The 26,130-nt window shown below is 33.3% G+C and overlaps 1 protein-coding gene across 1 annotated transcript in view; it reads right to left on the reverse strand.

Moving 5' to 3' along the window:
• The window catches only part of LOC136773839 (arylsulfatase B-like), a 316,178-nt gene that overhangs the window by 247,840 nt on the left and 42,208 nt on the right, over window positions 1–26,130 (reverse strand). The window lies entirely within an intron of this gene.

Raw genomic sequence — 26,130 nt, forward strand, 5'->3', positions numbered from 1 at the left:
AACTTTGATGCTAAACCGAACATTGTTTTGATTCGTATACAAATCTTAACAATCTTCTCAGTCTGTAATAGTCCAGCAACACGGTTAGAACTATGGGTTTCACAAAAGAAGAATATGTGGATATGATTTTTGCATACGGGGAAAGTAAGCAAAGTGCGCGGAAAGCCGCGGAAATTTATCGGCAGAAATTTCCCATGCGACGACACCCTAACCACAAGGTTATTCTACGCGTGGTCAAGCGGTTCAAGGCCACAGGAAGCGTGGACCTTTCAAAAAGAGTGCGATTAAGAAAGGAGGAAGTAGTGCAAAAAGTGCTGTAACTGGTGGACGAAAATCCGCAATCCAGTATTCGTACGCTTTCGCGCGAGTGCAATGTCAGTGCCACGGTCGTATGGAGAATACTGCGCAAAAACAGCCTGCATCCTTTTCACCTCCAAAGAGTGCATCAGCTACTGCCCAGAGATTATCAACCCAGGGTAAATTTCTGTGAAGGTAAGGTTATTAAATTTTAAACACATTTCCAAATTATAAAAAGTTGATTGCATGTGGTTTGTCACTTTTTCTATCTTTATTTAGGATTCCTTGCGCAATGTAGAAGAGATCAGGGGTTTCCCGATCGGATTTTGTAGACCGACGAATCCACGTTTACGCCAAACGGCGTTTTTAATTCTAGAAATTTCGTCCACTGGGCAACATAAAATCCACACGCGGTGAGGGTTGGTGCATTTCAGTACCGTTGGAGCATCAATGTGTGGGCTGGTCTTATTGGTGACAGAGTTGTAAACTTTTTGTCTTTTTAAGAAAATATTTCAAATGAGCAAGTGCTAATTGCATAATTCTGTCATTGTTTTGCAGATTGGACATTTCTTTCTCCCATCTAGGTTCAACGGTACTGAGTACGTACGTTTCCTTGAGGAGGAATTACCATTGCTCCTCGAAAATGTGCCGCTCCTCGTGCGGGAAAATATGATTTTCCAACACGATGGAGCTCCTGCGCATTATCATAGGAACGTGCGTACAATATTAAATGAGCGTTTTCCGGACAGGTGGATGGGTCATGGTGGCCCAATCACCTGGCCGGTTCGATCACCAGATCTAACGCCACTAGATTTTTTTTATGGGATCACATCAAACGTCTCCTGGAGGACAAGCGAGATCTTCCCGAATCTCAGTTTTGCGAATCCATCGTTGATGCTTTCAAAACTTTGTCGGCGGATATGGTGCATCGAGCTACACGCGACATTGTTCGAAGAGCTGAACTCTGCGCTCAGCAAAGAGGGAAGCAATTCGAACAAATATCTTAAGGTGAGGAGGTTAGTGGATTAGGCCTATTGGGGAAACCACTTTAAAAAAAACGCGCCATGCTATCTACCGCAAGGTGGTGCGGAAATGATAGCTTATTCATTGTAAAGAACAGAGAGACGTACCTATAGTACATACGCGTATCGCTGACGCTCGACGCCCCCCCCCTCCAAGGGAGTCTTAAGCGTCCAAACATTTGCCTGGGTTTGGTGTGAAGTGAAGGGGGAGGTATCTGAAAGTCGACGGCTGTCCGTCACAGGCTAGGCTTGCCTCAGCGCTATCCCCTCCCTCCACCAGTCACCTATGTGCTTCCCCACCTACTCGCTTTTGGCATGGCTTCGCGCTGGGTCACTTTAAGTGAAACACCCTGTATATATATATATATATATATATATATATTAGGGTGGCCATAAAAAAAGAAAATTTTTTCCGGTGCTTTTATTTTATTAAGAATTATGAAAAAATAGGAATCGAATTTTTTTAGATTTTTTTGAAGCCGTTAAATGGTGCCGATATCGTTTTTAAAGTTAAAAATCCGATGTTCTTCCACTTTTTCGAGGTTAGATGTAAACCAAAATTCCAATAAGCTTTTAATTTGTCAAAAATTATGAAAAAAAGAGATCCTCGAATTTTTAGAATTTTTTGAAGCCGTTAAATTGTGCTAATATCGATTTTAAAATTAAAAATTTAGATTTATTGAAAACGATTTAACGAAATTATAAATTAATATTGTGCTTTGAAAAGTCCTTTAGTTAAATTACAAGAAAATGTAATAAAAAAAACATTAATCCAGCATAATATTGATTTATAATTTTGTTAAATCGTTTTCAATAAATATAAATTTTTAATTTTAAAAACGATATCGGCACCATTTAACGGCTTCAAAAAAATCTAAAAAAATTTGATTCCTATTTTTTTATCATTCTTAACAAAATAAAAGCACCGGAAAAAATTTTATTTTGTTATGGCCACCCTAATATATATATATATATATATATAATTACTGCTTCTATATTCTAATATTACTTTTTCCCTCCTATAGTTGCTTACACTATTTCCACAATGATGAGAAACTAAAATCGCATGAACGTGATTGTGCGCAACTCAATAAAAACATCCGAATTGTGCTACCTGACAAGGACCGTTGGGTTTCCTTCAATAACATGAAGAACAGTGAGAGGGTGCCATTTGTCATATACGCTGACATTGAATGCTTGCTTGAAAAAGTTGAGCAAACGGATGACGATATTGGTATATTTATCAAAAACTTTAGTATAGGTTATTATTTTAAAAGCGTTCGTGATTCAACGCTCTCTAATTATAAATCATATCGAGGACTTGATTGTATTGAATGGGTTGTAAATGACCTTGATAAAATGGCTAGTATAGCGAGTGAAAAACTGAAAACAGTAATACCTATGCATAAATTAAGTATTAGTGAAAATTCAAGGCATTATACTGAAACCAACTGTATTATATGTAAAAAGCCGTTTCTTCCAGATCAAATACGTGTTCTCGATCATGATCATTTAACTGGTAAATATAGGGTACCTGCTCATAATAATTGTAATTTAAACTTTAAAGATTCACATGTAATACCAGTAATTTTTCATAATTTATCAGGTTATGATGCACATTTTATCTTCGGTACAATCGCTAACTTGTATGAAGGTTCAGTACAATTGTTACCTGTACATAAGGAGAAGTATATTTCATTCACTAAATTCATCCGTAAATATTATATACAACTAAGGTTTATCGATTCTTTCAAATTTATGGCATCTAGTTTAGACAAATTGAGTTCATATTTAACGAGATCACAGTTAAAAAATTTAGAGTCAGAATTCTCATATTTAAACATAGAACAATTTAACCTTCTGACAAGGAAAGGTATTTTTCCTTACGATTACATAGATAGTCTGAACCGTCTGGAAGAAACTGCTTTACCTCCACGCGAGATATTCTATAATAGATTATCCCATAGTGATATTAGTGAGGGTGCGTATAATCACGCTAAGGAGGTATGGACCAAATTTCAAATACGAACACTTGGGGAGTATAGCGATCTCTATTTGAAAACTGATGTACTATTGTTGGCTGACGTTTTCGAAAATTTTCGTGATAGCTGCATGCAAACTTATAATTTGGAACCTGCTCATTATTATACACTCCCAGGCTTCACTTGGGATGCAATGCTCAAACATACAGGAATAAGATTAGAACTTTTCACTGACGTAGAAATGCTACTTTTCGTAGAACGGGGCATACGTGGTGGTTTAAGCCAATGCTCGCACCGCTATGAAAAGGCTAACAATCGGTATATGCAAAACTACAATCCCGAGGAACCTTCTAAGTATTTAATGTACTACGATATAAATAATTTGTATGGGTGGGCAATGTCTCAACCGCTACCTATTCACGGATTTCGCTGGATTGAAAATGTTAATAACTTGGATATCTATAATATACCGATAGATTCACCTGAGGGTTATATTTTAGAGGTTGACTTAGAGTATCCAAGCATGCTTCACGATAAACATTCCGACCTTCCATTTTGTCCCGTACGTGATGCACCACCGGGTACACGTCAGAAGAAGCTACTTGCAACTTTAGAAAATAAGGAGCGCTATGTTATACACTATCGTGCTTTACAGCAATGTATGCGTAATGGTGTTGTCTTAAAACATTCATCGCGTTTTAGGATTTCAGCAGTCCACCTGGTTACGTAAATATATCGATCTGAACACTAGTTTGCGTGTAGCATCTAAAAATGAGTTTGAGAAAAATCTTTTCAAATTAATGAGCAATGCGGTGTTCGGTAAGACTATGGAGAATGTTAGAAATAGAGTTGATGTGAGACTCGTGAGTAGGTGGGAGGGAAGATATGGTGCTGAAGCAATGATTGCTAAGCCTAATTTTCACAGTCGCACTATATTCAGTGAGAATTTGGTCACGATTGAATTAACAAAATTAGCAGCTAAATTCGATAAGCCTATATACATACGTAGGTATGAGCATTCTTGATATTTCGAAAACATGTTTGTATGATTTTCATTATGATTGTATGCTTCCTACGTTCGGTAGCAAATGTAAAGCGTTATATACCGATACGGATAGTCTAATATACAGCATTGAGTGTGATGATATTTACACTATTATGAGGGAGAATCTTGCTATATTCGATACAAGCGATTATTCTCCCAACAATCAGTACAATTTACCTCTAGTGAATAAAAAAGTCCCTGGGCTGATGAAAGATGAGAATAATGGGCAGATAATGACAGAGTTTATTGGACTGAGATCAAAAATGTACACATTTAAAGTACAAAATAAAATGATCAAAAAAGCTAAATGTATTAAGGCTTACGTTGTTGCTAGAAACATAACCTTCGAGGACTATAAGGACTGTTTAACAAATTTTACTATACAAGTCCGCAATCAAAATTTAATTCACTCAAAATTGCATAATGTTTATTCGATTACGCAACGGAAAGTAGCTCTCAGCCCATACGATGATAAGCGTTATATCGTGCACGGAACTGTATCGACTCTACCATGGGGTCATTATAGAATAAATTAAATATATTTAAATTCAATAATTTTATTAATCAATATTGTTTTTACAAAATATTATCCTTATTTATCCATGAATTATGTTTATTATCGAATCCTAACCACTTCACAAAGACCTTATCACCCTTCTTACGTAATACCTTCTCCAATAGATATACATTAGGATTAGTAGTTTTTAAAAGTTCATATTCGTAGAATCCTCCATATATATCAGTACCACTAGAGTCTCTAAGTAAATATGTAACAGGATTTGTTTTCTGCACTTTTATAATTTCAAATATTTCAGTTGTCCAATTTGGTGTGTATCCCTTTGCGAATACATTCTTGTATTTACTGATTCGTACAAAATCACCTACTTTGAACTTGGCACGGCCAACAATCTTTATATTATTGTATACTGTAGTCAGGAGCATATTAGCATGACCTGGCGTCACATCAACTGGTCGCATTCCTATAGTACGTTTTCTTGCGTTGTAGTCTTCAACTAGTCGCTGCAGTATGCCTCGCCACTTATAATTTCCATTCAATGTAAATCGTTTCCACATTTCAGTCTTCAGCGTGCGATTCCAGCGCTCAACTATCGTAGCTTTCAATACGCTGTATGTTGAGTAATGATTTATTCTACGTTTTTTTATAAGCGATTTGAAATCACTATTATAAAACTCCTTGCCATCATCTGTCTGCAAATTTTTGGGACATCTCCCACTTTTCAGAATCTTCGTAAATGCGTCTGTCACTTCCTTTCCAGTTTTGGTTTTTAGTGCTACTGCCCATCCAAATTTCGACAATGCATCAATAACTGTGAGAATATAGTGGTAACCTCCGTCAGTATAATTCTTCACATCAACCAGATCTGCTTGCCAGAGGTCATCGAAGCCTCGTATTATAACTCTTCTACGTTGAAAATTCCGTCTTGCAGGTACATGCAGTTCTTCGACCAATTTTTTCTTCACTATCCATAACTCTTCAGGTATGTGTTGGGTTTACAAGTGTACAACGAGCACTGATGGTAGTAAAAGTTTCTTTTTCCTAATAAAACTCTTTGTCGAATTATTTCAAGAAGAATTCTCCTTAGCATGATTCTCCCCATGAAAAATAGCACTTTTTTTTTAATTTCGCATTATCTTTATTATATGTCTCTTTGATTCAGCATCCTCTTTAGTCTGATTCTCCATGAAAATTGATGCATATTTCTTTAAATCTGCATTATCTTCAGCATGTTTCTGCATGAAATTACTCAATTTCACTTGAAAATCATTCAGCCTTAACTCGGTTTCATCCAGTCTTAACGCAATACTTCGTAAAATATCACTGTTTTCTTGCATTTCATTTTTAAGGTTCTCACGTACAGCATTCATATTATCCAGCAGAACACGCATATTCACAGCACATTTCTCATCAGTAGCATCAAATCCTAAATTTGAAATAATATTCCCCTTAGCATTAAATGCATTCATACGTTTATCAAATTTTAATGTTTCATCTTCAGTTTTGCGGAAATATTTTCTCACATTACTGGCAGTGGAAATACCTCCAAATTTATTTATCGACATTGTGAAGTAACACAATCAACTGGGAAATTATGGAAAGTGTAATCTCTTTTATAGGATAATATGTTCTTCATGAAGCTCCTCAATTATTGATTGTATCTCATTATGATGATTCGTATGTCCTGCAGCAGATGATGCTATCAAAAGTCTCAAACGTTCAACTAATTCGTTCGGATCATTCCAATGTACATAGTTCACTGGTTTATCATTAACACACATATAATCGCTGCCTTTTACAAGATTCTTTGGAGGAAATAATGGGCTAATTATTTTCTTCCATTTATGGCCCTTATTCCCACGAAGCTTTCCCTCTCTACTGTAATCTGCTCTGTGTACATTAGTTTGAGAAAGAATATTCTTATATGTTTTTAAATCATCTTCAGTATAATCATGTGGCTCTTTCATGAAGATCAATTCAAATAGACCAATAGTACCCTGTTAATACTCATCATCAATAATAATAAAATCTCCACGATCTACTTTAAAAGCACATTTTCCAATTCTCATTTTGTTAAGACTACCATCTTGTTCAACTCCAAAATTATAATCAATTATTTCCTTATTTTTACTCATAAACATCTCTATATATTTACGTCCAATTGGTGCATATTCTGACAAAGAACTATTTATCTAAGGATCTTTGCAATGGCGATGATGGAGTTTCTGCTTGCATTGTTGTTGGTATTGCTAAATCATTAACATCCTTTTCCACTTTCACTCCCTCCTCCTCCTCATCCCCATCCTCTTCCAGAGAAAGGAATAATGTTTCATTAGGTCGTGAATTTCCTTGCTCATCATCATCAGATGAAGGGGTTGGAATTTTAATTCTAGAGTTGTATGCGAAATCTTTACGTTGTGGAGCCGATGAGAGAAAAGTCCTTTTACGTTTCGATGGAATAATAAAAGAATTATCGCTTACAGTAGTCTTCTGTAGCTGTCCCTGTTTATACTCATATTTCGGGGACACAAAGGTAATCTCATTATGTTCAGTGATCTTCTTCAATGGCTCAACAATTGGTTTAAAAGTTTCATTTAAATTGTTTTCCATCATTTCTCTTCCTGATTTGAGTGCACGATATTTTTCACGAATTACTTTACTTTTCGCGGCAATCTTCTTAAGCAGCATCTTTTCTTCCATTTTCCTGCTTTCCATTGTTTTCCACGTTCAATCAACGTTCAATCCACGTTTCTACGTTCAAACCACGTTCAATCCATGTTCAATCCACGTTCAATCTAGGTTCAATCCACGTTCAATCCAGGTTCAGTACACGTTTTTATTTCCACGGTTATACTAGGTTTATTCCACGCTCATTTGATGTGTGTGTTTTGATGGACACTTAGCTCTAAGCTGAACAATCTTAAGTAAACAGTATACTATTTAATCTTAGCATACTCATCGAAACCTTTCCGATATCTACCATTTTGAATTGGACTATCCTTGTCGACCACTAGAAATCCATAATCATGGTGCCAGCACTTTGAACACAATTCATTGAATTTTTCAAATGACATATCCGTGTTTACATGATCGTTATAAATCTGTTTTAAATTAGTACCATCTTGCTTAAAGATTATGAGAAGATTTGCATTATCACGAATCATGTGTTTAGGAATTTTAGCATAAGTCTGGCAGAGGTAGAAGCAGTCAATATTTGAATGTCTACCCATGGAGAAGTAGTCTCTGATATTATCCTGCTTATCGTTTTCAACACCATCAAATATGAAAATAGAATTGGGTAACGCCTCAGTTACCTTTACAACGTCGCTATTGTTTGAAAATTTAAAATATCCAATACCTTTTAGTCCTTTTAATAACCGTTCAAGGTATTGATACTTGGGTTGTTGAAGCGACTTTGAGTATACATAAATATTTTCAAATCTCACGCCGTTAGGACTTTCTACGAGACTAAGCAGTACGTTTATTTTACCGCAATTCGAGGGTCCGCAAATTATACTACGAATTGTAGATGGAAGTAGGGATCCATGACGTTTACTCCTTCCTCCACAACCACCACCGAAAATAAAGCGATCGGCGTTGGAGACACGAATGTGCAGTGGTTGCTTTACGAAATCCATAACTGTAAAACTCTATGATCATGCAAGCTATTTATAGGCTTGAAGCAGATTATCTCATCAGTTCTCATTATGTCGTTGTTAATGTTAGATGTGCTACGTTTGGAGGATTTAGCTATTGAGCAGCTTGAATACATTCCAAAAATTTTACTATTGAAGCGCTTTCCAAACAGTATTCGATTTGTTTGGTGTAAATTGCCTGAGCACATTCGTGCAGATCCTGAAGTGCAACAATATCGTGCCTGTACGGAACATTATAATTTACTTAATCAAGATCATTTTGATGATATACCGCCTTCAATAAAAAATTGCTGGATGTGTCAACGAACCCGTTAGGAAAGCATGACATGATGAGATATGGTTGTGGATCTTTTTTCAATAAGCTGCTAAATAAACTACCCTTCGAGCTGCATGTACCTGGCTACAATTATTGCGGTCCAGGCACTCGCCTTCATGAACGGTTAGCACGTGGTGATCGAGGAATAAACCCCCTGGATGATGCTTGCCGTGAGCATGATATCGCATATTCGGTATATAAAGACCTGCCCTCGCGTCATCATGCTGATAAAGTACTTGCACGCCGTGCACGACAACGTATCATAGCTAGTGACTCATCCGTAGGTGAACGAGCAATAGCGACTGCTGTCTGGGCATCAATGAATACAAAACGGAAACTCGGCTTAGGACTGCGAGTGTCTAGAAAAAGTACGAAGAAAAGAAAATTGCGTGTACCGAAAAAACGAGGTGGTTTATTGAGGAAAAAGTCACTTACTAAAACAAAACGGGGGGGTTTATTACCATTGCTTCCGCTGTTGAGTGCGGTGGGCGCATTAGCTGGCGGTGCGGCAGGTATAGCAAAGACTGTAAACGACACCAAAGCAGCCAAAAAACAATTGGAAGAAATGCATCGACACATTCGCTTAATGGAAGCGAGACGGGGACAAGGTTTATACCTCGCACCATACAGTCGAATAGGAGAGGGAGTGAAAAGGAAAAGGAAAAGAAAATAAATGGACTTCCTAATCCGGACCTACTAGTAATATGCAATTATCAAACGTCTGCCGTAAAATACCGCATTTTCGGGGAGTCTTTATGCGTACATCTCTACCTCAAAATGCGCAACGCAATGAGTGCGCAATTGTGAATCTTGATGACGAGCAAGGTCCTGGAACACATTGGGTCACTTACGTTAAACGTAATAAGCACGTTAAGTATTTCGATTCTTTCGGAAATTTAAAACCTCCAATTGAACTTGTGGAATATTTTGGAACTTCTGCTATAATCTACTACAACCACGACCAATATCAATCGTATGATTCAAGCATATGCGGTCAGTTGTGTGTCAAGTTTCTACGTGAACAATGTCTTTAACAGTTACACTCTCTGGCCGTGACTCGGTATTGGGGTCAGATTTTTTCCCCCCGATCGATCTTCGAGATGGACATTATGAACTCGGTCTCGTAGACTTTCAGAGCTTCAATTCAATCTCTAATGTTGATGAGACAAACTATTTATTTTATGTTGATGATCAGGAGCTAATTATACCTATAGGTTGTTATGAGCTCAATGCTATAAATGACTTTTTACGTGCTCAGATGTTCGAAGGTGATGAAGAAGAAGTAATTGTTCTACGTGCTAATAATAATACATTAAAAAGTGAAATAAAGTGTAAATATCAGATTGATTTTACACAACCTAACAATATAGGCTCTTTGTTGGGTTTTTCATCAGATCGTGTTATTCCACCGAACACACTAGCTGAATCAGACGAGCCCGTAAACATTAAAAGAGTAAATATTCTACGAATTGAATGCAACATTACAGCGGGTGCGTACACAAACGGTAGACCTCGACATGTTATAAATGAATTTTTTTCGAGTGTTCCGCCAGGTTATAAAATCGCAGAAACACCGAAGAACGTCATTTACTTGCCAGTCATTGCGAAAGTAATTGACCGTCTCACCTTGCGTATTCTCGATCAGGAAGATCGTATAGTAAATTTCGGAGGTGAAGAAATCACAATTCGTTTACATATTAGAAAATGTTGATTTACAAGAATACTTATAAATCACCGAAACTCGATGAGCCTATCAGTCCAACTGCTGCAGCAGGACAGAATACATTGAGTGAAGGTAACGCTGGAGGACAAAATACATTGAGCGAAGGTAACGTTGGGGCATCATTAACAAGAAGAAATATCACCTTTCTACAATCACTGGGTTTCAACGTTAGAAATAAAAATGGATCCATTAGATGTAACCGCTCAACCGGTGTTCGACAATCGCATCACTAAAATGGAAATGCATGCATACAATCCTTATGCAAATGCCTCATTGGGAAATAGTGATGAAATTTGAATTCCTATATAACAGCAAGATTTAATTCTTCTACCCGGTGAAAGTTATCTCTACATTGAGGGAAAGATAATCGTTGGAACCAGTGCTCCGGATGCAGCAACCCAAGATGTCGTAGGACTTGACTGTAATTCCATGGCATTCTTGTTTGATGAAATTCGTTATGAATTGAATGGTATTGAGATTGATCGCTGCAAGAATGTGGGTATTACTAGCTCCATGAAGAATCTCATCTCCTTAACTGCTGACGAAAGTGCAAGTCTACGTCATTCAGGATGGTTTCTAACAGATCACAGGTCTACGAATCATTTCAACTTTTGTGTACCATTGCAAATGCTGTTGGGTTTTTGTGAAGACTATAGAAGAGTTATAATAAATGCACGTCATGAACTCGTTCTTATTCGAGCACGTGATGATATAAATTCACTACATTCTTCGAGAAGAATCATCAACTCCAAAATTGATTTGCAAAAAGTGCAGTGGAGGATTCCTCATGTATCACTGAATGATTATACAAAACTTAAATTTCTACGTTTGATTGAGCAAAACAAAAGTCTAACCATGGCTTTTCGTTCCTGGGAACTCTACGAATATCCACTTCTACCTGAAACACAGAGGCATACATGGGCCGTAAAAGCTGCAACACAATTGGAGAAACCTCGATATGTTATACTAGCATTTAGACAAAATAAGAAGAGTACGCAGCATATGGAGGTGCTTAGATTCAATGACAGTTCTGTTCGTGATGTTAAAGTCTATCTGAATTCAGAATTTTATCCATATGACCGAATTGATAGTGATAGCGAAAAAACCCTTTATTCTGTACTATATGATATGTATGTTAAATTTATCCATTCATATTATGCAGGAGAAAAACAGTCGAAACCAATGCTTAATTACAAAAACTTTGTGAAATACGGTCCTCTCTTCGTCATCGATTGTTCGCATCAAAATGAATCTATAAAGTCAGGCACTGTTGACGTTAAAATTGAGATTGATTGTACTAGAAATATTCCAAGTAATAATGCTGCGTTTTGTTTAATTATACATGATAAAATCGTTGAATATAACCCGCTTACTAGTATTGTTAGAAATGTAAGTTAATAGACTAGATTTATATGTATCTTACTAATTTAGTAAGGGATAAAGAAAAAATAAATAAATAAGATATAATAAACATTTATTGATGTCATTCCTTAAAAACATTCCTTACAAACGTTTCCAAAATTTATCTTATGATTATCATTGGGTAACTTTGAATTCTAAATTATTGTATCGTCCTCCAACATATAAGATTTTTAATGTATTCGCTGATGCAGCATTTTGAAGTTCTTTGATTAGTTCAGGCGACTCCAGTAATTTCATCATCCTTGAGGGTAGGAAGAACCATTCGTCTGTAGCCAGCTTCGCTATTAATTTCTCTCCATATTTGGTCTTCATTTTCACTAATTCAGTGATTTGATACTCCTTATTCTCCTCAAAAGTATTCAGCTTTACGAAAGTCTTAGGTTCGTAAGTTACACTTGCAAGTGCATTGATCTTGGTTAAATCCATTTTTCTGTGAAAAAACATAGAAATTGAGAAAAGAAAAACATTGAAATAGAATAGCAAGAAAAGAGAATAATAACAAAAGAATAATTCTTACCACCCAAAAGAGTTTCTGTGGTACAGCATGGAAAATATTCGGAATATAGCTTTGCACTGTATCTTTCACCTCCTTGAAGCTTCTAATGAATACTGACTGACTGAAATTTCCCGATTGCTAACAACAAGGGTTTTAAAAATGGTGGAAGGGATAAGATGCATTCATGGAAGGGGATGAGATGCATTCTTATTTGAAGTTAATATTTGGGTGGTTGGGTATTCTTGCCCGCCTACGAAATTTGCGCCAAACAAGTCGTAACACGTTACAAGCGGTTTCTCCTGAATTCTTTTAATTGCATAAACGTGTTGCAGACTTTTCTTAAGTGAAAAGTGAAACGGGAAAATTTACGAGCACATTCCTCTCGATAGCAAGACATATAAAAAAATGAAGGAATATGAAAAAATCGGGGCTCTAAAGGGGTCATAAATCAAGTAACATTAGTCTAGACGTTTGTTTTGAACAAGTCATGGCACGATCTCAGACGTTCGGTGCTCGAGCATATCCGTTCTAGAAGATATCTGCACACTCTACAATCAGTTCTCCAATCGCTAGAATGGTGCTAATACAGTTTCTTAAAGTCTAGGTAAAAGTTATGTTTTGCTTTACCCTTCAAAAAAACTGAATTGCACTGACAACTCTTTCCCTTTCTAATACCTAGCCTGCTTGTTAGATGGATCGTATGATATGCTTATCAGAAAAGCTAAAAATGGCTAAAAGATAAGTCAGGGAAGGCTATAAAAATTCTTAAAACTGTTTTTTATTCAATAACTAAAGTTTTACTATTAGTTACTCATCCAGTCTCCATGTCTCATCCTCCTCCTCCTCCTCCTTTTTCATCCACATCCTCCTCTTGAAGGCTAGCTTCTCTATAGCCGTATCCCGTGGTACCGCGAATGTATAATTTTAGTCAGACATCTTTTTTAAATTGAACTAGTTCATCCGTGTGTGTAATTACGTAATATTAAAATACCATTAGCGCGAAAGAAGATTAAGGAAGGCAGTCACCTAGCGGTGACTACTGGAACTAGCAATTAACTCAACCTAATTTATCTGTGTAGTAGAGTCGGAAATAGTTAGGCTACGTAAGGTAACTAACCATCGACTTCAAAGGGTGAAAAACCCTTCCCTCAACTAGGGCCCCGTAGGATAACTTAGGTCCCCGTAGGATAACTAACCAACGGTACCATAGGGTGAAAAATACCCCCTCCCTAACCAAACTCGATCCCACTATAAGACTCTTTCCTTCCTCATCCCCACCACTACCATACTAAGAGAGTCTTATCCCCACCCATCCCCCTTGCACACCACAAAACAGCTTCCCCCACTCCCTGTCATCGAAACCGCATTGCTCCTCTACTAGAATAGTGGAAAATAGGCTAAGCAGTCACTTGTGTGCGTAAAGATATGCAGATGTACCATTATAACTTACTAAAATTTTTGGTGACTAATTTTAATGAGGATAGAAGGTTGTAGTAATAAGTAGAACTTTCATCATCTAAATTTGTCATTAATTGCTGTATATGTAAATGATATTGATTAATACATAAGAGGAATAATGAAACGTGATTATATTTCTTCATACGCAAATGCAGTTATACAATGCATTGTAAATTGTTATTCAATTAGAAGTACACTGTAAAAAATTTCATTGTAAAATTACAATGAAAATAGTGGGTAATAAAGGTACCCACTATTTTCATTGTAAGTTTACAATAAAAAGTAAATTTCCAAATTCAACTTGTAATTTTACTATGTAATGTAAATAATCTTTTTAAAATAGTAAATTTTTGTTTCTTAATGTAAAATTACAACGCTAGTCGGAAAGTTTACATTTTATGTATGGAATTTCACAAACTGATGTAATAAAGCTATATCTAACTTGAAATTTACCAAGATAATTTTGTAATAAAACTAAATATTGCAAGAAAATTATTGAAATATTCAGTAAATTTACTTCAATAGCTGGTAAATTTAAATTTCATTAAATATTATTACTAAAAGTAATTATTAAATTTACTGAAGTGAAAATGTAATATTAAAATCATAACAAGAAATAGTACTGTGTCAAATTTGTTTATTTACGAAGTAACAAAACTAAAAATACATTGTCTTCATTGAATTTCTCTAATGAATATAAAAAAACTTACTATTCGCTCCGTGCATTTAAACACAAACATACAAACCAAGATTTCGTTTATTTCAAATATGAAACGTGTCTGACTAGTACAGTAGATATCTAACGTGACAACATCCTTAATACCAATAGAAATTAGTATTAAACAAAATACTATTGTCTGCGAATGCTCAGAAATAGTATCTTTTACATAATAAGCAATTTTAGTAAAACTGAGTCGCTAATATAATGCAGTATAAAAATGGTAGAGCTAAAGCACAAAATCTACAGCTCCCTATGTTTGATTTACGTCTAAATTTGACTAATCATTTATAAGACACATATTATGCACTTATATAACGCATTTAAATAATATTTAATATATTAAACAAAAATAAAATATTTTTTTAAGTGCTATATACATAATTAATGATTTTAAGGTAGTTAATTTAGTGGATTCGAACAGCACAGATCAAACTTGTCTTAATTTCAATTTAGACAAACTATTGTTTAATAAGTGGAAAATTAACGCTGTATTATCAAATAATAGTTGAAATAAAATGTAAAAGAAAATATTTCACATTTATATTGGCATGGAATAGTGGCGTTTTACTACCTATATTTTTTAATTTTTTTCAACTTAGTTTTTCCCTTAAAAATTTTTAATTTTTTGTTCGATTTTAACCTTAAATGAGTCGTATTAACCGAGAGAATATTCTCTACAGGTTGACCAAATTGAACTTCTTCATTTATCTACAGGAAGAAAGAAAGAATTTAATTTACGCATTGACACCATTCTACTTCTCGTTAAAAACAGATTTATAGCTCGTTAGTAACAATTTTAAACAATTCAATTTGGTCAATCTGTAGAGAATATTCTCTCGATTAATATGACTCATCTAGGGTTAAATTCGAACGTAACATTAAATGTTTTTAAGAGGAAAACTAAGTTGAAAAAAATGAAAAAATATAGGTAGTAAAACGTCACTATTCTATGCCAATATAAATGTGAAATATTTTCTTTTACATTTTGTTTCAACTATTATTTGACAATACAGCGTTAATTTTCCACTTATTAAACAGTTGTTTTTATAAATTGAAATTAAGACCTGTGTGATTAGAGTGCAGTCGGAATTCAGTAAATGATCTACCTTGACAGAATCTTTAATACTATTAATACATTTAAATCCGAAAAATCAAACAATATTATTGGCTAACTTCTGCTCATGGACATTGCGCAATTTAGTAAAAAGGGATAATACTTTCATTTTCGTAGTGGACTTACGCGACTTGCTTCCCATGTCTGGATGAATTTTTAAAAAGTATCTTTGAATGAATTCCAGAGTACAAGCATGCCCTGAAGAATATTGCATGTTAAACACGTAGTACGCTGCCATCAATAATTGCAATGCCTCAACGAAAGATTCAGCTGTTTCAATTCGTATTTTTTCGATAAACAAATAATATATTGGCTTAACTGCATCGTCTGTTGAAAATAAACAATAAATTAAATAATCTTGAGAATATTTACAACAAAAATGAATAAATCTGCTTTCCCTAACACTTCATATTATTATAACCGCACAGAATACCCATATAGTAGATATGACAAAAATGCGTCTTAAAATCACCTTTTGGTCTATAATTGACTAACAGATCTTTTTAAGATTATGTGAGCTATGCGAGACAATAATTCATTATATTTCTACTCTCTAATACGTACCGACAATTATAATACATGGGGCAACATTATCCGTATTCAATTCAGACAAGTTTGTACCTTCCTAAAATTAAAATTATTTGGTTATATGATTTTATGCTTATAAAATAAAATTGGAAATCGTATCTATACTGACATTATATTGCTTGAACAATGTGTTAAAATTTTCCTTAAAATAATGCATTATTATTTTAATACATTTCATATCCTCTATTACAGGTGTCTTATCAATGCTTTTTTGTGAGTTTCCGTAGGCTTTTATTATATTTTGTTTCTTCAAAAACTCGGCTTCCAAAATTGAAATAGAATGATTCATCAGTTTCTGATAATGCCAAAACATGAATTCTTTGTTTAGCAATAAAGGCCATGAGAGCATTATATCATCAATCGTAGGAATTTTATCAACATTATTGAGGAAGAGCCTTTGAGCAGGATAAGTTAATTCTAAATATAACATGACTTTTTCGTGTGCATCGGGATTTCGTAACAAATTCAGATTTAAAGATGATTGGTATAAGAATAATCTCTTTTCCTCAATAGATTCTGTCGTTTCACCTTCTGAATATTGTTGGGGCTGCCAATTACTGCATCCAGCTTTAGAAGATAAAATCTTCTTTTGTTTTTTCAAGGGAACATTTACAGTTTGAGTCAAAGATCGTTTCATATGCGGCCGATTTAGGTACGTATTACGATCATGCAATTTAGCATACATTGAGTGAGTTCCATCACCAAAAGCATTGCCTTCCTCATCCATATCTTTGAACGTCTTAGGATATTTATCCACAAGTTTTCTTGCAACAATTTTGAATGCTCGCGCAGGTATGAATTCCAGAGTACAACGCATTTCTGCGACTACGCGATTTACAACTGTATTTATAATAAATTTTGTTCGGTTACCAGCATCCAGTTCTTTTTTAATTGTAGTATCTAAACTATCCCAAGGAATCACAAAATTGGTCCATATTTCCTCGAAATTAGATGTTTCTTTAAGAATGTTGGGGGTAGTCATTTGTGAAGCAGTATTTGCAGATGCAGAAATAATTGGAAAATCTGTTAAAACATCACTGGAGGATAATGTAATTACATCATTGTCTAAAACGCTGCTTAAATCGATGCTAGGCTGTGACCAAGCTTGACCACGCTCTAGCAATATTAAAATTTCGCCTGAACAATATTTCAAGACTTCACAGTCATCTATAGTCGTTCCATCTTTTTCCAGAACGATACATTTACCAGTGATACCAAGCTTCTGACTCCCCTTTGCAATAACATCATATAATATATTATCCGAATCATTTACTAAAATAGAAGCTTTTTGTTTCCTATCCACCGACCATATTTTAAAGAATAGAGACATCTGAAATAATATGTAAACCGTATTAAAACAGTAAGAAGAAATAAAAAACGTTTATACTTACAATAATAACGAAATCCTTCTATTAAATGTCAATAGGGGCATATTTGAAAAGATATGTAGTTACCGAAGTAAGCGAAATTGTAAGTAGTGGGCTTGGTGATGGTAGAGAAGAATAAGGATAGATTGAGTTTTCATCTATAGTGTACTTTTCATTTTTATGTTCAAATAGTTCATATATACCTAAATCACTATTTAATATAATTTCTTTGGTAGTACCCACAAAATATATTTCTGAGTAATTAATGTCTATTAATATAAATTTAATATTGCAAATTTGACAAATGCCGTACATATTTTTGCCTACATAAATGGACATATCTTCCTTATATTTTATGCCTCTAAATGAAGCCTGTGAAGCTATAAATTCTATATTCTTATCTCTATTTATATCTAAATATTTTGTTATAGCATTAGCAATAGAATTGGATACATTTATGGCATTATATCTTTCAGCATTATCAGCTATCACACAAGAACGGTAAGATAAGTAAGATTGACTTTGCAAGAATTGATGCTTATTTGCTAGTAGTTTTGTAACATTTTTAAAATTCTGGGAACTTTTAATAATATTTTTGAAATATCTATGCTTACTTTCAAATCTTAAAGTCCATAAGTGTTTAAGTGGACCAAAATGTAAAATTAAGGATGGATAATGGGATATATAGTGATGTTTAGGTCTCAATTTTATGAATGGAAAACACTGTTTCCTTAATAGCAAATATTCGTTTATCTTTTCATGTAACAAACCTATTTGTCCTAATGATAGAGCCGGAGCACATACTAAAGAGGAAATATGACGAAGTAGTAAAACCATATTCCATACATCATCTTCATAATCATTAATTGAATCGAAAACGGCTATAGGGGAAATTAACAAAAGTCTTCTTATTTGACTGGCTGTTCCGGACAATTTATAAGAATTTTTAATAATAGGAATGATAATGTTAGTGCTTTCACCTCTAAATTTAATTTTCGATAATCGAGAATTTAATAATCCGTAGTCAAACCAAGAATTTCGAATAAAATATTTTATAGCATACATCAAATCGTAAGGTGCAATTCCTTCAAAAATATCATGTGCTATACATGGTGGTAGCCCAGGATTACATACGTGAAAAAAGTTAAGTTCATTCAGAGGTGAATCATTTTTTATTCCTTTAATAGTTTGGAAAGTTTGCATTGCTTGACTTAAACATTTCTTATAATTTTCCGGAGTTCTTTTCACATTTGAACATTTATAATTTACTGCTATTGTTTGTTCAGACAATTCACAAAATCGACAAAAATATTCAGATTTGCTAAAATTTTCTGTGAAGCCACCTATTTGATGACTACCCAAGTTATCACCCAACATAGCAACTAACGTACCGGTAAAACGAATTTTTTTATTATCAACTGTAATTTCAATTCCAAGAGTCTCTAATATTTTTAAATCTTTAATTAAAAGTTCCATTATTTTATTCCAACCGAAGTAAGCGAGATCTTTTTCATAACATAATAAAACAAGTTGTAAATTTTGAACCTTGGATCTCAAATATGTAGGTAGGTTTGCTAAAACCATATAAAAGCCAACAAGTTTAAATTTTTTTTTTGAAGATCCTAATGGGTTGCATATTTCAAAAGCATCTTGATATAGAAGTAATTGCAATACATTATCACTTTTAAAAAAGCTACTTTTTTTAATTACATTACCACATTGAATATCAAAAAGTATATTTTTATCATGATTACAATAACTTTGCCGATTTAAGCAAAACCTTCGTATATCTTCATTGACTAAGAGTGCGTTTAAAGTATCTAATATAGGAACATAATGGTAGTGACACTTTCCATGTGTATTATTTCGACCTAAACTTACTTCCATAGGCATTACAATTTTAAAATTTTCAACATAATACTTGTTTCTGCAATAAGTATTTCTAAATAAACCATTTTCGTGACTGTATGCTTTGGATAATATTGCCTGAGTTTTATTAAAAATCTGTAAAACTTTAACTTTTATAGTGTTTTCTAAGCTACTATTACTCAAGGCAGTTATAAATTCTTCAACAGATATATCAATAACAGATTTTATAGAATCAATAACTGCTTGGAGAGCCGATTCAGTTAAAAAATATTTTGTTGTTAACTGTATATATAATTGTGCAATAGGTTTCAATTGCTTTTCCGGTAAACTTAATATATACTCATCAATGGTATCCTCAATTTGAATATTAGAATCAATTGAAGCATATTTGTCAGATTCATAGAAAGATTCATCAGTAAGCATTTCATCAACATCTACTTCTACTTTATTAAGAACATTATGTCTTCTGGTCAAATGTACGGAATAAGTAGAAACGCTTTTAAAAACAGTATTTAAAGGACAATTATGATATCCGCATAATATTCCTTCTTCACTGCTTCTTATTTCTTGATATAAATGTTTATGAAACAATTTTAGATTGTGGCATATAAATTGACAACCTTTGTTTCTACAAGTATAGACACCATCTCCGAACTCTTGCTTTTTACTGTGTAATCTAATCAAATGTCGCCTAAACTGGATATATTTTGTAAATTGTTTCATGCAATCTTTATAGTAACAAGTTATTCTTATATTCGGTAAATTTTTATGAACTGTTTGATGGGTATTGTACAAATCTATAGATGAAAACTCATAACCACAAATATAACAATTATACATTGTTATATTTCAGGGGATTGGATAATAAGATACGAGAAAGACAGAGAGGGTACCAGGATACTACTAACAATAGTACATATCTTTCAAACTTAAAAGCTTAATTTTGCTATCTGTAAAAAATTGAACACAAATACTCTCATATTATTACAGCAAAAATTCATATAAGTAACATATAATTACTTCGCATTGAGTGTATGGAAATAGAAATTCATAAGAAAGTAGAAACTTTCTTTAAAATATTGCAAAAAGGATCCTGCTGTATTTGGGAAAAAATGCTGACTAATATTTTTAGTTCCCTTGTTAGAGTTCAAAGATATGTATTAATGCTACGCAAGAAGACAATGCATATTACTGACCGTAACACTTTCAAGGTTCAAATGCAAGTGATAGTAAATTTCTTTTCTAATATTGTTATTAGTCAATCAAAATCCTATTGTCTGCAAGGTAATATAATATATAAGATAAGAAAATATGACTATATCTCTAAATTATAGCCAAATAATAATATTCTACCCCACACAGTACATATAAGTACCAAATAATTACTTTGCATTGAGTGTATGAAAATAGAAATTGATAAGAAAGTGGGAACTTACTTTAAAACATTGCCGAAAGGATCCTGGTATAGTTGGGAACTCAGCTGACTAATATTTTTCCTTTTTCCTTGTTTGCGTTCAAAGAAATGTCTATTGATACTATGCAAAAAGTCTATGCATATTACTGACCGTAACACTTTTAAGGTTCAAATGCATATAATAGTAGGCTTCTTTTCCAATATTGTTATTAATCAAACAAAATTCTATTGTCTGCAAGGTAATATAATATATAAGATAAGAAAATATGTCTATATCTAAATTATAGCCAAATAATAATATTCTACCCCACGCAGTACCTATAAGTACCATATAATTACTTTGCATTGAGTGTATGAAAATAGAAATTGATAAGAAAGTGGGAACTTACTGGATTCCTATGGATTATATTCGGAAGCTTGCTTTCGACCGCGCACTGAACAGCTTCCACATTCTAAAGACCGGAAAAGGGACCGTGCACATCAACACAATGACAGTGAGATGAGAATGTGTATTGGTGTATATGCATACAATCAGCGCAAACTATCGGTCAATTTTCGCAGTTTTTGAGTGTAATTTATTTATATGTATACAGTTATACATTGACACTTCGCTATCATTGTGTTGGTGTGCACGGTCTCTATTGGACCAGGTTAGCCCGTGTTCGGTGAAAAGGAAGTATTAACATGTATTAGTATAAATACCTGGGTTAAAGGCTAGTCGATGGGCGCGTTCGGCAGACACTCAGCGGCCGCAGCCGCTTAGTAAAATACTCGTATGACTGGTTGATCAATTTAAATGGGCCAATCAAAAGGATCTTTTACTTAGGAGGTGAGACCGCTTAGTGTCGGCCGAACACGCCAAATGTGTACTAATATGCATAAGTATGCTGGCAGCGCTATCAATCAACAACATTCAGCATTTTTGAACTGACTTTTCTATTTATGAATACAGCTACACATTCGCACTATATTATATTTATATTAGTACATAACTAGCGGATAATATTTACTATGATATTCTAGAAATTTTTACAATATAGTGTGTGATCAATTTACTATAATAAATTGAGTTATTACATTCAATTGAAAATTTCAAATATAGATTTGTAAATATACATTCATACTATCAACTTTCTTGTAAATTTACATATAATTATGAAATTTACTATAATTAAGTGATTTTACTGAAAAATATTGTAATTTTACAATGAAAATAGAAGCGAAATTACAAATCAACTGTAATTTTACTAAATTTTGTAAAATCTCAAAAATTCTGCTTTTTTCACATGAAAATAGTGAACAATTTACAATTATTCCAATGTAAATTTTCATAGATTTTTTACAGTGTACTATTTCGTATAGGAGCAGACAATGCTCTAAAATCATTTATTTTTGCTTACAGAAACTATTGATAAATCTGTAAAAAATATTGATATTAGACAATATGCTGAAATCCAATTTGTTGGAAAGCGGCAGTCTGATGATGGTGATTTAATCACTGCTCTGTGTGATAAATTAAGTTGCTTGAATCGCGTTGTGCAACATTATCTAACAAAAACGGACAAATGTAGTACTTCATGTTGTCATACAAATATTACCCAATCTTGTAATAATATTTTATTACTTACGCTATTTGATGGTATGAAGAGTTTGTTAATTCCCAAAAAATTATGCAAAAGTAATTCTTGGAGCACATGAAAGAAATAATTCAGAGCAACTTCTCTAAGTGGAAAAAAACTATTGAATTCTTTGTGCAGTAATTGCATGCGTTCTTTAGAACTTCAGCAAAAAATTGCTAGTACAGTTACTAAGAAAGTTCTGATTGTTAAATTATCGTTATATAATACCAAAACTGAAAATATAGAAAACGTTAAAGATTGGATTGTTCTTAAAAACTGAAACATTAAAGGTATACCTATTGAGAAATTAGAAATGGGTGATAAAGTTTATAAAGCAAATTGTGCGATTTTCCATGGCGGCAAGGATGCTGCAACTGGTCATTATACGTCTATGATACGTGAGAGGATAAATCATGGATATATGCGAACGATCATATCGTTCAAAAGAAAACATGGCCCAGAAATTCAAAAGGTACGTTTATCATATTGTTTGAGGAAATTTAAGTAATTCAATATTACGTTATTCGTATCTCTAACGGCTGCTTTTATAAATGTTGAAAGTTGTTATCATGGGTAAAAACGTCTTACTTGTAATAACATGTTCAACAATATTAGCACCACGACTGCGTTGAAAACGCCATTTCACTAAATATTGGCCGCAATTATAGCGCCTTCGGCTGCAATATATCTATAGTGAGTAAACTATTTAAAAATGATATGATTTCCACATTGAGTTTCTATCTTTATTAAATTATTTTCTCACTGAGTATCACGCCGTTTCAAATAAAATCCAGTAATACATATATTTTGTTTAGAAAAATATTGTATCTTTCTTCATCAAAACTATAACGAGTTGATATGTAATTTTTCATTGTTTTTAGCTATAATATTTCAATGTAGTATTTAAAATGTTGTACTTTTCCTTTTTTAATATTGTTAAATAAAATTGATTATTGTTAACAATATAATTATTTATATATTTCAATTTATATTCCCTTCCAATAAAATTTATTTATTAGAATACACATTCTTCCTTTAAGAGTTTCATTACATTTTGTATTATTTGCATAAAGAAATTCTTAAGATGTATCTTTTTCACATATTACAAAAAGCTCTAAGATCCCCCAAAAAAACACTTTCATGTACAAAACAACGGCAAGTAATTTGGTCCTTTCTCTCCACAAAAATTAAAATCCCAATAAAATATATACCATCAAAAAAAAATTTACACAAAATAAATCTCAAACAAAAATACCGGCAACACAAAGAATTGAAATCACTTAAATTCGACAAGTAATTATTTGATCCCAAACAAAAATAGCGGCAACATAAAGGATTGAAATCACTTATAAATTCGACAAGTAATCAAGCGGTAATATAAAGCACTGAGGTCGCATAATTTAGGCAACTAAAAAAATGTAAATAAGTAATTAATTATTATATCATTTTTGTATACATACTACTTGCCAGGAGGGGCCAAAAAGTGTAGAGTAGTATATATTTCAATATGCAACTGTAACGAAGATTTAAATATACATAACACTATTTGGCCCCTCCTGGCAAGTAGTATGTATACAAAAATGATATAATAATTAATTCTTTATTTATATTTTTTTAGTTGCCTAAATTATGCGACCTCAGTGCTTTATATTACCGCTTGATTACTTGTCGAATTTATAAGTGATTTCAATCCTTTATGTTGCCGCTATTTTTGTTTGGGATCAAATAATTACTTTTCGAATTTAAGTGATTTGAATTCTTTGTGTTGCCGGTATTTATGTTTGAGATTTATTTTGTGTAAATTTTTTTTTGATGGTATTTTATTGGGATTTTAATTATTGTGGAGAGAAAGGACCAAATTACTTGCCGTTGTTTTTTACACGAAAGTGTTTTTTTTGGGGATTGAAATGACTGGGCCATACAGAGAAGTGCTTCATGTAATAATACTTTTTCATTTATAGGTCTATAATTATTTTTTCCTTAATTGAAAGTCATCATAACAGGATTTCACCTGTAACAAAAATAAAATAACCACAAAGTATATTTTCTTCAAAATTCACAATAATTTTTATTTTTTTTATTAATTTATACTCATCTGATTTTTTTCTCAGTTATTTATTAAAATCCTTCCTTCTTTTCCACAATCGTTTTCCGAAAATATTATTTTTGTTGATGATACAAAATTGAGGGTTAATCGCGCCATTTGACAGCTACGGACAAACTCCCTAGCAATCCCCTCGCCCCTCTGATTCCTACTTCCCCTCGCTACGCCGCAAGATTTATGGCCAAAACTGTACTAAGACAGACATTCTTATGAACTTTATGACCCGCGTAAAAAAAATCGAGCTTAGAAAGATCTTAATTTTGACTTGAACTATAATCGTAAGATCTTAGAAAGATCTTAATTTTGACTGAAATATAATCGTAAGATCTTAGTAAGATCTTTACATTCGTCTTTCAGGTAGTCTTGCTTTGGGTCACGAACAAGACGAATATGTAAGATATTTCTATGATCTTTCTAATACTTGAAAATGGTATTTTTGATTTGCAAATATAGGACAGACCGCGTAAAAAAAATTTGGACTTGCAAAGCGCTTGGATTCGGCTGGAAAGATCCTCGAAAGATCTTGGAAAGGTCTTTCCAGTGTATTGGAAAGTAGCTTGCTCTGTCCCGCCAGCAAGACAAGCTCCGAGCTCTTGGCAAGCGCTTTCCAAGACGATTCGAAATTTGAGAAAGTAAGAAGAATAGGTTATAATTAATTTGTTTATTTATTTATTTTCATATATTTGTTATTATGATTATCGATTAATACAGATATTAATTAATTTTACTGCATGAAATTTTTTTTCCGCGGTGGGACTCGAACCTGGAAGGGTGATGGCAGACAACTCGATGGAACTGACGCAGCGGCCGTAAACGTAAACATAATGTAAGACAGACGAAGTCGTAAACTTAAGCGGCGAATTTGAATGATTTGATATTGTCTGCCGATGTCTGGTCGAAATCGTTAGCGTAATTTTTGCAACTGTGCTAGCTGTTTTGCAAAAATACTTTATTTATATCATTATTTAAGAAAAATATAATTCTGTAAGTAGCATTTTTAATTAAAAATGTATTGTACTAGTTTTTCGTACCCATTCCTTAAGTTATACAGAAATCGTTAAATAATATATATATATATATATAGTTATTATTTATCACTGTTAGGTTATAATATTAGTTTTGGAGAAATATAGTAAATTTTAAAATTTATAATTCAGGAATTTTAAAAATGCTTAGATTTGATTAAAATTTTCCGTTTTATTTTTTACATTTTTAAATTATGTAGAAGTATGGATCATGAAGATTATAGTGCTTCGTATGATATAATAAATGACACGGTTGACGATCCTGATGATGACTTAGATAATAATAGAAAAACTGGTGATGAGCTACTTATTGATTTGTACAAGGAAAGAAGCTTTTTGTATGATAAGCAGAATAAAAATTTTAAAGACAATATT

The sequence above is a fragment of the Prorops nasuta genome, unplaced genomic scaffold (genome assembly GCF_024137725.1).
Source record: "Prorops nasuta isolate Cenicafe-Biocafe unplaced genomic scaffold, Cenicafe_Pnas_1.2 PNAS00001, whole genome shotgun sequence".
NCBI classification, from domain to species: domain Eukaryota; kingdom Metazoa; phylum Arthropoda; class Insecta; order Hymenoptera; family Bethylidae; genus Prorops; species Prorops nasuta.